The sequence below is a fragment of the Dama dama genome, chromosome 22 (assembly GCF_033118175.1).
Source record: "Dama dama isolate Ldn47 chromosome 22, ASM3311817v1, whole genome shotgun sequence".
Classification (NCBI taxonomy): Eukaryota; Metazoa; Chordata; class Mammalia; order Artiodactyla; family Cervidae; genus Dama; species Dama dama.
This window is the reverse complement of record NC_083702.1, coordinates 58939808-58952515: the sequence shown is the minus strand read 5'-3', so window position 1 is coordinate 58952515 and position 12708 is coordinate 58939808. Positions and strand designations below refer to the sequence as shown.

The window sequence follows — 12708 nt, the reverse complement described above, 5'->3', positions numbered from 1 at the left end:
CCATACATGACTACTGGAAAAACCATAGCTCTGACTATATGGCCTTTTGTCAGCAAATGATGTCCCTGGTTTTTAATACACTGTCTATGTTTGTCATAGATTTTCTTCCAAGGAGCAAGAACATCTGTCAAATCATCTGTCAGTGCCTATAACAATACATCTTACATAATACAAAATATTGTATATATTATACATATTGCTAACACTAGACATCAAATATGAAAAATATAGAAAGATATAAAAAAATGAAAAGAGGATGAGAAAAAGAAATTCATATTTATTTACAGGTATAAGGATTCTTTTACTGATAATTAAGAAGCAGCAATATGATTGCTCCATGAGAACTGTGTACTCAATTTAGTTGCTTCATAGTAGTGCAACCTACAAACAAATGAATGAATCACTATAAACTTTTATTACATAGAGTATTATAGTCATATTCATAATACAGTATTAGAAACAGTTTTATTTTTTAAAACACCCACCTACCTATGATGTAGTTTCTCTAATTATTACAGAGTGATGTACACATACCATGCTTGTATGCTCATTCACTGAGTCATGCAACCCCTGGACTGTCACCCACCAGGCTCCTCCATCCATGGAATTCTCCAGGAAAGAATACTGGAGTGAGTTGCCATTTCCTACTACAGGGATTCTTCCCAACTGAGGGATTGAACCCACATCTCTTGCATCTCCTGCATTGGCAGGCAGCTTCTTTACCACTGAGACACCTGGGAAGCCCACCAGTACTGTACCATATTGTAATTCATAATGTATTGCATTGTCTGAAAAGTTTATTCAGGTTTTTCATAACAGAAAAACCCAAATGAATTTTTTGGTCAACCCAGTAGTAGAAGGGTTCATATCATAAAAGTCAAAAGCAGTCTTTAATAACTGGAGTCCTTCTGCCAAATTGCCTGATGTCACTTGTCTCTGGCACTGCTTCTGCATCTCCTTCCTGTCATCCGGCACTGACTGAGAACCACTCACCTCCATCAAATCCTCTGTTAATTCCTTTGTTGTATTTATCAGTTCTTGGATCTCTCCAACATCCATCTCTTGAAACACTTTACCCACATCAACACCTTTTTTGCCATATCTTCAATTCTTCATGGTTTTCTTCATTGGCTCTGTTGTAACATGTGAAGTCATGCACAACATCTTGAACAAGTTCTCCAACAGGACTTTACTATTTCAGGATTGATGGCTTTCATAGCTTTTCTATAACAATGATGGCATCTTCGATGGTATAATCCTTTCAGACTTTCATGATCGCTCTATCAGGTTTCTCTTCCATATCACTGACAATCTTTCCCTAAATTATCATGCATAATGAGCCTTAAAGATCTTTATGCCCCCGGATCTAGGGGCTGAATTAGAGATGTTGTGTTCAGGGGACAAGTAGACACCTTCGGTGTTTAACTCATGGAGTTCTGGGTGGCCAGGGACATGGTCCAATATTTAAAAAAAAAAAAAATTTAAGACAGACCTCTCCTGCAATGTGCTTCCAAAAGCGTCAGTAGAATCAATTCAGGAGAAAGGGGTTACTTACCTAGTGTTTTTTGTTTCACAGAAAGAGACTGGCAGCTGCCATTTATCTTTTCCCTTTAAAACTTGGGGATTAGTAGTTTTATAGATAAGGACATTCTTGCTCATAAACCTAAACACATTTGTACAAAACAGTAGGGTAAGCCTATCCATTCCTGCCTTGAATCCTGGGGCTCACTTCCTTCCCCTTCTAATAAGTATCCTCTGTGGCAGTTTCTTCACAGACTAGGGCACTTTTTTCTGCATTAAAAACTGGTTCAGCCAGATATCCTCTCTCCTCAATGATTTTTTTTTTACTGCCATTTGGGAGCTCATCTGATGCCTCTTGATCAACAGAAGCGGCTTCCCCAATTTTCTTGACACTTCTTAAGCCAAACCTCTTTCTAAAATTATCAAACCATTCTTTGCTTTCATCAAATTCTCCAGTTTTAGTCCTTCACCTTGCTTTTGCTTTATGTTGGCATATAACTTTACTTTTTCTCAAATCGCATTAGAATGTATAAATATGTCTTTCTCCTGGCAACCCCACACCCAGTAAAATATGCATTTTAATATGAAATAAAATATTCACAAAAGTACAACATTTTCATGCCTACTGGTGTAGCCACAGCAAGCTACAGCTTCACAAATTCTTAAAAAAAATAAAATGAGTCCTTACACTGGATTCATTCATCTTAAAATGGCAGGCAACCATAGCTATAGACCTCAATCTTCAGTATATACCTAGCAATTCAACTTTTTCTTGTAAGGTTATGACTATTCTCTGCTTCTTAGGAGCACTTCCTGCATTATTAGTGGCATTTCATAGGAGTCCTGAGATGATGTTGTTTAAGGTATTGCACTAAACATAATGAAAAATTTACAAGAACTGGGAGAGGTCACTTTTTACTGTGGTACCCAGTTTATTGCAAAGATTAACAGCTCACATAGAGATGATTAGTGTCCTGTAGTGTTTGGATGGATACTCACATCACTTGGGCTCACCACAGTAGCAACAGGAGGTAGCTACAAATATATTATAGTAGTACAACATGTACTACAATCAATTTCCTGTCATTATTATTTAATACTCCAATGTTACATTTTTTAAATTTCTCTCAACTGAAAATGGTGCCAGGTATGGTCTAGAGTAGTATCTATATATATTTTATGCCTTCATGACATACCTAATTTTTCTTAATTATTTTCAATATTTCTAGGCTACCCAGTTCATCTGCAAGTTTTTTCAAATTGTTGCAAATATTCAAAAACAACTTTTAATACATTTATTAAAAACAATTTGTGTGCAAGTGAATCTGCACATTTAAAACTAGTGTTGTTCAAGGGTCAACTCTATAGTCATACACTATAGTACTGGGGTTAGGTCTTCAACATACGAATTCTGAAAAACATAATTCAGCCCATAACATTTTCTTTTCTTGTCTATTGCCTTAGCTAAGACTTACAGTTGAAGGTTGAAAAGGTTTTGCAGTGGGGACTTCCTTGCTTTGTTCCTAACTTTACCAGGAAAGCTTCTGCTTCTCACCTTAAATATGATCTTAGCTCTAGATTTTTGATAGATGTTACTTTTCAAGTTAAGGAAATTCTCTATTCCTGGCTTGCTAAGAGCTCCTTTACTTTTTATATGTTTGTACGATCACCACACATATCATTCAGATTTAAAATGATAAGACACACCTTCTTTGCTGTATCTGTCTCATACTAATTAGTTATTATGTTCTGTGTATTTTACCTATAATTTTTATTAACTTTATTTATTTTAAATGAAACAAAGATGAATGTTTTTAATGATTAAAAAGTGCAATTCACAAAGAAGATAGACATCATAAACCATTAGACCCCTTGACAACAAAGAAACAAAGATTCATAAAGCAAATACAGGAGAAATATAAGGAAAAAGAACAAAAATATATAATCAGAGTGAGACATATTAACATTTCTCTAAGAATATTTTATCAACTGTAGAAAAAACAAAAATAGGAGCATTCTGAAAGATGTCATTAATAACTTAATATAATATATATTTATCTAATAAATTTATGTTAATTGTATCCTATATAAATATATTTAGAATTTTGTATCTCATGTGTTATCAGAAGTCCATAGGACATTTAGAAAAACTGGCCAAAAGATAAACATTACTATGTTTCAAAAAGTAGAATTCTTTTTTGTATGTGTGGTTCAGTTATACATATACAAATATGATATTTTTCTCCATTATAAGTTATTGCAAAGTATTGACTATAGTTCCCTGTGCTATACAGTAAACCTTTCCTGCTTCATATCTATTTTTTTAAATTAGAAATCTAGCATTCTACTCATAATAAGTCAAACAATTGGAATCAAAATGTCATAAATTTTTAGTTAGGCAAAAATCCATACTTTATCTAAAATATATATGTTATACATATTATTTATATATCTGTATACAAAAACTTTTCTACTACCCTTGATAAAGGCTTGAGAAAGAACATCAATGAAAAAGCAGATGGAGAAATTGGAAAACATAACCTAAATGAAATAGGAGCAGTGAATATGAAATAGAAAAAGTGAAGCAAACTAGATAAAAGATCCTCATATAGTCCAGTTGTTTTTAACATGGTTGCTCATTAGAAACATATCTGGAGCTCTGGCAAAAAAAAAAAAAAATAAGCAATACCTGGGCAACTGTATTTTTCAAAAAATTCCAAGATAAGTCTGATATGCATCTGGATTTTAAAAAGTGATTACAGATTTTTCTATTCAATGGAAGTTTTGGTGATATAGAATTTTATAATTTTTCTGTTGATCAATCATGATACCATGGTATTAAGTGGGTAATAGTTACATAATCACAGTAGTAAAAGATGTTGATCAGTTTTCACAATCAATAACCAGACAAAAAATAGAAGATAATTACAGTTGCAAGCCATGAAGGAAACATAATCAACCTAACAATATAAAATAATGACATACAACTTGGTGGGCCAAGCAGAAGGATGTGGTAAGCAGAAGTGCATACATGCACATGTTTTCAACTGATTAGCCAGTGTGTGTCTTTTGATTGGTGAATTTAATCCATTTACATTTAATGTAATTATCATATTACCTATTACCACTTTCTTAATTGTTTGTGGTTTATTTTCTGTAGATAGGGCTTTCCATTTTCTTGTTTTCTGCCTAAAGAAGTTCCTTTAGCATTTGTTATAAAGCTGATTTGGTGGTGCTGAGGTATTTTAACTTTTGCTTATCTTGAATGTTCTTGATTTTTCCATCAAATCTGAAGAAGAGTCTTGCTGGATAGAGTACTCCTGGTTGCAGTTTCTTCCCGTTCATCGCTTTAGATATGTCAAGTCATTCCCACCTGGCTTGTCGAGTTTCTGTTAAGAAATCAACCTGTGATTCATGTCAATGTATGGCAAAACCCACTACAATATTGTAAAGTAATTAGCCTCCAATTAAAATAAATAAATTTTGAGAAAATGAAAGAAAGAAATAAGCCTGATGGGAGTTCCCTTGTATGTTGTCATTTTTCCATTGTTGCGTTTAATATTTAATCTCTGTCTTTAATTTTTTTAAGTTTGGTTACTATGTGTCTTGGTGTGTTCTTCCTTTGGTTTATCCTGCCTGGGATTCTTTCTGCTTCCTAGACTTGATTATTTCTCTTTGCATGTTAGGGAAGTTTTCAGCTATTATCTCTTCAAATATTTTCTCAGGTCTTCTCTCTCTCTCTCTTCTCCTTCTGGGGTCCCTATAATGCAAATGTGCGTGCTTTTAATGTTGTTCCAGGTCTCTTAGGCTATCTTCATATCTTTTCATTCTTTATTCTATAACTGTTCTGAGGCAGTGATTTCCATCAAACTGTCCTTCAAGTGATTTATCTGTGCTTATGCCTCAGTTATTCTGCTCTGGATTCCTTCTAGTGTATTATTCATTTCTGTTTGATGGTTCTTTAGTTCTTGTAGATCTTTGGTAAACATTTTTTGTGTCTTCTCAATCTTTGCCTCCATTCCTTTTCTGAGAACCTGAATCATATTCACTATCATTTATCTGAATTCTTTTTCTGGAAGGTTGCCTATCTCTACTTCATTTAGTTGTTTTTCTGAGATTTTATACCTTCATCTGGGAGACAGCTTTCTGCTTTTTCATGCTGATTAACTGTCTGTAATGTGGTTTTAATGTGATGTTAAGAAGAGGTAGCAAGAATACATAAAAGAACTATGCAAAAAAGATCTTCATGACCCAGGTAATCATGATGGTGTGATCACTCACCTAGAGCCAGACATCCTGGAATGCAAAGTCAAGTGGGTGTTAGAAAGCATTACTATGAACAAAGCAACTTGAGGTGATGGAATTCCAATTGAGCTATGTCAAATCCTAAAAGATGATGCTGTGAAAGTGCTGCACTCAATATGCCAGCAAATTTGGAAAACTCAAACAGTGGCCACAGGACTGGAAATGGTTAGTTTTCATTCCAATCCCAAAGAAAGGCAATGCCAAAGAATGTTCAAACTACCACACAATTGCACTCATCTCACATGCTAACAAAGTAATGCTCAAAATTCTCCAAGCCAGGCTTCAACAATACATGAACTGTGAACTTCTAGATGTTCAAGCTGGATTTAGAAAAGGGAGAGGAACCAAAGATCAAATTTGCAACATCTGCTGGATCATCAAAAAAGCAAGAGAGTTCCAGAAATACATCTACTTCTGCTTTATTGACTATACCAAAGTCTTTGACTTTGTGGAAACAAAAAACTGTGGAAAATTCTTAATGAGATGGGAATACCAGACCACTGGACCTGCCTCCTGAAAATCTAAATGCAGGTAAAGAAACAATAGTTAGAGCTGAACATGAAACAACAGACTCATTCCAAATAGGAAAAGGAGTATGTCCAGGATGCATATTGTCACCCTGATTATTTAATTTATATTCAGAGTGCATCGTGTGAACTGCTCGGCTGGGTGAAGCATAAGCTTGAATCAAGATGGCTGGGAGAAATATCAATAACCTCAGATATTCAGATGACACCACTCTTATGGCAGAAAGCAAAGAACTAAAGAGCTTTTGATGAAAGTGAAAGAGAAGAGTGGAAAAGTTGGTTTAAAACTCAACATTCAGAAAACTAAGATCATGGCATCCAGCCCCATCAGTTCATGGCAAATAGATAGGGAAATAATGGAAACAGTGGCAGACTTTAGTTTCTTGGGCTCAAAATCACTGCAAGTGGTGACTGCAGCCATGAAATTAAAAGATGCTTGCTCCTTGGAAGAAAAGTTATGACCAACCTAGACAGCATATTAAAAAGCAGAGACATTACTTTGCCAACCAAGGTCTGTCTAGCCAAAGCTATGATTTTTCCAGTAGTCCTGTATGGATGTGAGAGTTAGACTATAAAGAAAGCCAAGCGCTGAAGAATTGATGCTTTGAACTGTGGTATTGGAGAAGGCTCTTGAGAGTCTCTTGGACAGCAAGAAGATCCAACCAGTCCATCCTAAACAAAATCAGTCCTGAATATTCATTGGAAAGACTGATGCTGAAGCTGAAACTCCAATTCTTTGGCCATCTGATGCAAAAAACTGACTCATTTGAAAAGACCCTCATGGGGGGAAAGATTGAAGGCGGGAGGAGAAGGGGACAACGGAGGACGAGATGGATGGATGGCTTCACTGATTCGATGGACATGAGTTTGAGTAAACTCCAGGAGTTGGTGATGGCCAGGGAAGCCTGGTGTGTTGCAGTCCATGGGGTCACAAAGAGTCAGACACGACTGAGCGACTGAACTGAACTGAATGTGGTTTTGTTTTAGTCGCTGTGGGATTGTGGTTCTTCTTGTTCTTCTGTCTGCCCTCTGATGGAGAAGGTTAAGAGGCTTGTGTAAGAACTTTCTGATGGGAGGGCCTGGTGGTGGGAAAAACTGGGACTTACTTTGGTGGGCAGGGCGTTGCTCAGTAAAGCTTTAACCCAGCTATCTACTGTTGAGTAGGGTTGCACACCCTGCCTGGTAGTTTTTTTGGCCTGGGGTAACCCAGCCCTGGGGTCTATGGTCAAGTTAATGGTGACTTCCAAGAGTGTTTATGCCAAAGAGAACCTTCCCTGACAGCTGCTGCCAGTCCCCCAGTCCCTGCAGTGAGCCCCTGCTGACCCACGCCTCCACAGGAGACCCTCCAAGACTAGCTGGTAGTTTGGGTTCAGTTTCCTGTGGAGGCACTGCTCCTTTCCTCTTGGTGTGTGCAAGGTTGTTTGTGCCCTCCAAGTCTGGAGTCTCTGTTTCTCCCAGTCCTGTGAAAGTCTTATAATCAAATCCTGCTGGGCTTCAAGGTCAGAGTCCCTGAGGATTCCCAGTCCTTTTGTCAAATCCCCAGGCTGGGAAGCCTGAAGTAGTGTCCTGAATCTTCACAACAGTGGGAGAACTTCTTTGGTATTATTGTTCTTTGGTATTGTTCTTTGGGTATTAATATTCTTTGGTATTGTTGTTCTCCAGTTTGTGGGTCACCCCCATCATGGGAATGGAATTTGATTTTATCATGATTGTGCCCCTCCTACCATCTCACTGCTGCTGCTTCTTTGTCTTTGGACATGGGGTATCTTTTTTGGTAGGTTCCAGCGTCCTCCTGTCAATGGTTGTTCAACAGACGGTTGTGATTTTAGTGCTCTTGCATAAGGGTATGAGCACACGTCCTTCTACCCTTCTACTCCATCCACCATCTTGAAATGGAACCTCTACTAGTAATTTTTAAGTAAAGCTTTTTAAAGTTACATTGGCATACTTCAATCCCCATCAATAATATAAACTGATAAAGCAGTTTCCCTGACTACAATCATACGCCCTTCAAGTATATTTTCCATGTATCCTTAAAATTTTCCCTGATTACCAACACCCACTCTCAGGCATCCAAACTTACAATCTCCATGTTTACTGCTTGCATACAATAAGCAGTAAAATAAAATCTCTGTATTTTAATTGTACGTCCAATGATCTGATTCCAACATTAAATTATAAGTTTCCTGAAGAATCAGGTTATCTGTACCCACAGCTACCACAAGATCAGAACATGCTGTTGGTGTTCAGTCACCAAGTCGTGTCCATCTCTTTGCGTCTCCATGGACTAGAGCACACCAGGCCTTACTATGCCTCACCATCTCCCTGTCCCTCATCATCTCCTGGAGTTTACAGGCATTAAATAAAATTAATAGAATAAATGAAGATACAGAGGCATAGCATGTAAATTTTGGATCACACTCTATTTTAGTGATTACCTATTTTCTATTCTTTTGTTAAATATTCCTTAAATAATTAATATAGGAACAATTAATCAAAGTTCATTCAAGGGAATGATTGCCTCAAAAAAATTGATATCTCTGTCTCCCACTTTGATTTTTTTTATTAACGTCCTGGAACAAGCAGGTCCTCAGAGCACTCCCCAATGTCTGACAAACACAATATACAATTTCCCAAGTTCATGTATGTAACAAAGATTACTTATTGTTTCTTTCTTCTTATTATTACTTCCTCTTGATAGAAAATGTATAAAATAGTTGATTCAAGTGAAAATTCAAAAATGATTGTAAAAATTAGTAAACCGAAACCTCAATGAAATAAAGTTGGAAACTAAAAGTGGGGGACTTTCACACCTACAACAAAAGCAGAGCCAAACTGTAAAGAAAAAGTCTCCTCTTCTTTCTTGTCAAGGACTCAGCCAATGAAAAGCCAAGGGCACTTTTTTTCACTACAGCGCAGGTCAAAGCTTAAGAAAAATACACAACATGAGTCGTGAGTCAAATTTCATTTGGGACAAATGAGAACTGTGGTCCAGGAGACGGCATCTCAGATAGCTCTGAGAAACTGCTCCAAAGATGGTCAATATACATGTGATTTTGGTGAAGCAGGAGTACATGCAATCAAGTGCATATTCTTTGCAGAAGGTTTCTAATACTCACAAGGAACAGCTATCACCATGGACTTTAATGCTTTTTCTAGATATGAGGAGATACAAAAATAGGGCTCATCAAATTAGCTCCTGAAAATATCAAACTGTCTTAAGACTTGTTTTGCCAGTTTTTCCCAGAGCACATAATTCCTCGTTTCTGCTCTCTACCCTGAACTCCCTTCAGGGGTATTGAAAATCAGCAGTTATACCAGCATATGATTTAATCCTTGTAGAGGTAGATGGCAAATGCCAATTTGTATTTGATATGATCAATATTTCTTTTTTCTTCTTTAAATGAGTTCTCCTTCCCTTGTCATTCGGGAACTTGCATGTGTCTGGCCTTGGTTGCAGACCTTGAATTGCAACTCTGTGCTTCTCTTCCATGTTTGCTAAGAAATATATGTCAGTCTACCTGTTTCAGGTCAACATTTCAGTGGGCTCCACAGGGGCCTGAGAAGACTCCCAACAGTTCTAGGGCTGGTGTACAAACAAGTCCAATATCCTCATTTGAGTCATTGTTGTTTACTGTTTTTCTTACCAACCCTGGGGTTTGAAGGATGTCTTACTCCTGGAACTGAGCTTTCACCCTCTTTGCATTTGAAGCTCTCCTGGCTTTATTTGGGATCTATTAAAAAGTTTACCTTTATGGTTAAGCTGTTGCTTTTAGGCTAATAGTTGTTTGGCACTTTGAAGTGATGTGAGATCAGACCATTTCACGAAACTGAGTAGTCTTCAGCCTGTACTCTGCAGAAGAGGGGACTGCTCCTTCTAAGGTGGCTAGCCTTCAACCCATTCATTCAGGAACAGGATTTTTTTCTATTAAACAATGTTGGGCTTTTCAGCCTTTGATCTAGTTCTTTTGAAGGGCTACAAGATTACTCTTCTTACCTGGCAAAGTCTCAGCCAGTGAAAAGTCATGGTCTTGTGCACAAGAGCTTTCCCAAGTTCCTCTTCCTTCTTATAGAACTGTTCTCCTTCCTTTGGCATGCAGAGACTTGCATGTGGCTCACCGTGAATACAGACCACAAATTGCAATTCTCTGATGATCCCAAAGTCTGCTCAGTCAAGTCGACTCTTTGGCACCTCCTGATCTCAAAGTCTGGATCCCAAAGTCTGCTCAGTCAAGTCTGACTCTTTGTGACCCCGTGGGATGTACCATGCTAGGCTCCTCTGTCCATGGAATTCTTCAGGCAAGAATATTGAAGTGGGTAGCCATTCCCTTCTCCAGGGATCTCTCTAACCCAGGGATTAAACCAGGGTCTTTTGCATTGCAGGTGGATTCTTTACCATCTGAGCCACTAGGGGTGACTTAACTAGACAAAATAATTGCTTAAGCACTATAGTAATATATAAAAACAGTGTTCTGCAGTATGCCATAAAATTCCAGTTTTTTGAAATAAAATGTTATTTGAGATTAGAATGAAGATTCATCTTGAAAAATGTATCTGCAATGTCCTGAGCATCTCCAATATCCAAGATATTTATGTTTGATAATGCTAAGATGGAAAAAAAAGTACTATATGGAAATAATACATTACCTTTAAAAAGCTTTTGATAACATTTCTATGATACTCAGGAGAATAATCTCACTGATGACCAGAGGAGTACAAAATAAACAGACACCACTCATTAGTGGAAGAGAAATAAAAATTGCAGAATAGTACTTTTCTTCTCCAAAAGTTTGTATAGAGCTTCTTTGACATCTTTGTTTCTCAGAGAGTAAATCAGAGGGTTCAACATGGGAGTGAGCAGGGTGTAACACAAGGAGGCCACTTTACTCAGCTCAGGAAATGTGTCAGGAGTGAGATACACAAAGAGGACAGCACCATAGAGTACACTCACGACTCCCAGGTGGGAGCTGCAAGTGGAGAAGGCTTTCTGACGTCCCTCGGTGGAGGGTATCTTTAGAACTGTGGTCACAATGTACAAATATGAAATAACAGTTACTATGATGGTAGGCAAGATAATGAGGCCAGATAAGGTGAAAGAAACCATTCTCAGGATGAAGAGGTCAGAACAAGATAGCCTCTGAAGTGGGCGAGTGTCACAGTAAAAGTGGTCAATGGTCCTAGAAGAACAAAAGGATAAAGTAAATGTCATGCTGGTCTGAAGAACTGAGCTGATACAGCCACAAAAATAGGAACCAGCCACCAACTGAACACAGAGACGTGTTGACATCTGAACCGTGTAGAGGAGTGGGTTGCAGATGGCAATGAAGCGGTCATACGCCATGGCTGCCAGGAGAAACCCCTCAGTCACAATGAAGAGGGCGAAGAGAAAGAGCTGGGCCACACAGCCTGCAAAGGAGATGGACTTGCTCTCAGACCAGAAGTTGATCATAGCCTTGGGTGCAATGACAGAAGAATAGAAGAGATCAACGAAGGACAGGTTGCCTAGGAAGAAATACATTGGTGTGTTCAGCCGTGGATCTTTCATAATAATGACCATCATGCCAAACTTCCCTAGGAGATCATAGTGTAGATAAGCAGAAATAAGAGGAAGAGGAGAATGTGGAGCTCTGGGTGGACCCTGAAGCCGACAAGAATGAAGTCAGTGACTTCTGAGTGGCTGCATGTTTCCCTGTCACCCATGGCAGAAATCTGCTGAGAGGCGCGAGGCAAAATAAACAAATGAACTCTTGACATTCATCCTAGTTACAAATCATCTCTTTCAGTATAGGAGTCATAAAGCTATTCTACAATCATTATTTATTTTAACCTTAAAAATTACTAATTCATGTAAGTCATGGAATTAGATCTGTTCCTTCTGAATATACTCCAATGCCTTTCCACCAAATACTTTTCACATTTGCAAGTATCACTTCTGTACATATTTACAACTCAGGATTTGTGCAATAAATGTAATGCCAGGAAACAGTGATTGGAAAAGAGCACAAATATTTCAATAAATGACATTTTGGAAGCAATTTTGGTGTCTAGTTTCAAATATATTAAGGGCTTCATCAGTCTAGTTTGGTAAAACTTAGCTTGATGGGCTTAGAGTACCAGTAGATCCAAAGAAAATGATTGAATTTTAAGACTGTTTAAAAGGTGCAATTGCTTTTTCTGTGTCATGGAAATTTTAGATTCTGATGTAAGTTACACACTCAGAAAGAATAAGTTGTGCACAACCAAACACAAAAATTGTTAGCATTCGCATGCTAGAATTTCTCCAGATGAGCCTCAAAATCTCTTGCATAAAAACGATTTTCCCTCATTTCCTCAACTGACAGCTCATAGTTTTTAA

General features: G+C 37.6%; 1 pseudogene; it reads right to left on the bottom strand.

Annotated features, from left to right (window-relative positions):
* Positions 1-11091: 11091 nt before the first annotated feature.
* Positions 11092-12095, bottom strand: LOC133043135 (olfactory receptor 9K2-like; annotated as a pseudogene).
* Between the last annotated feature and the right edge of the window lie 613 nt (positions 12096-12708).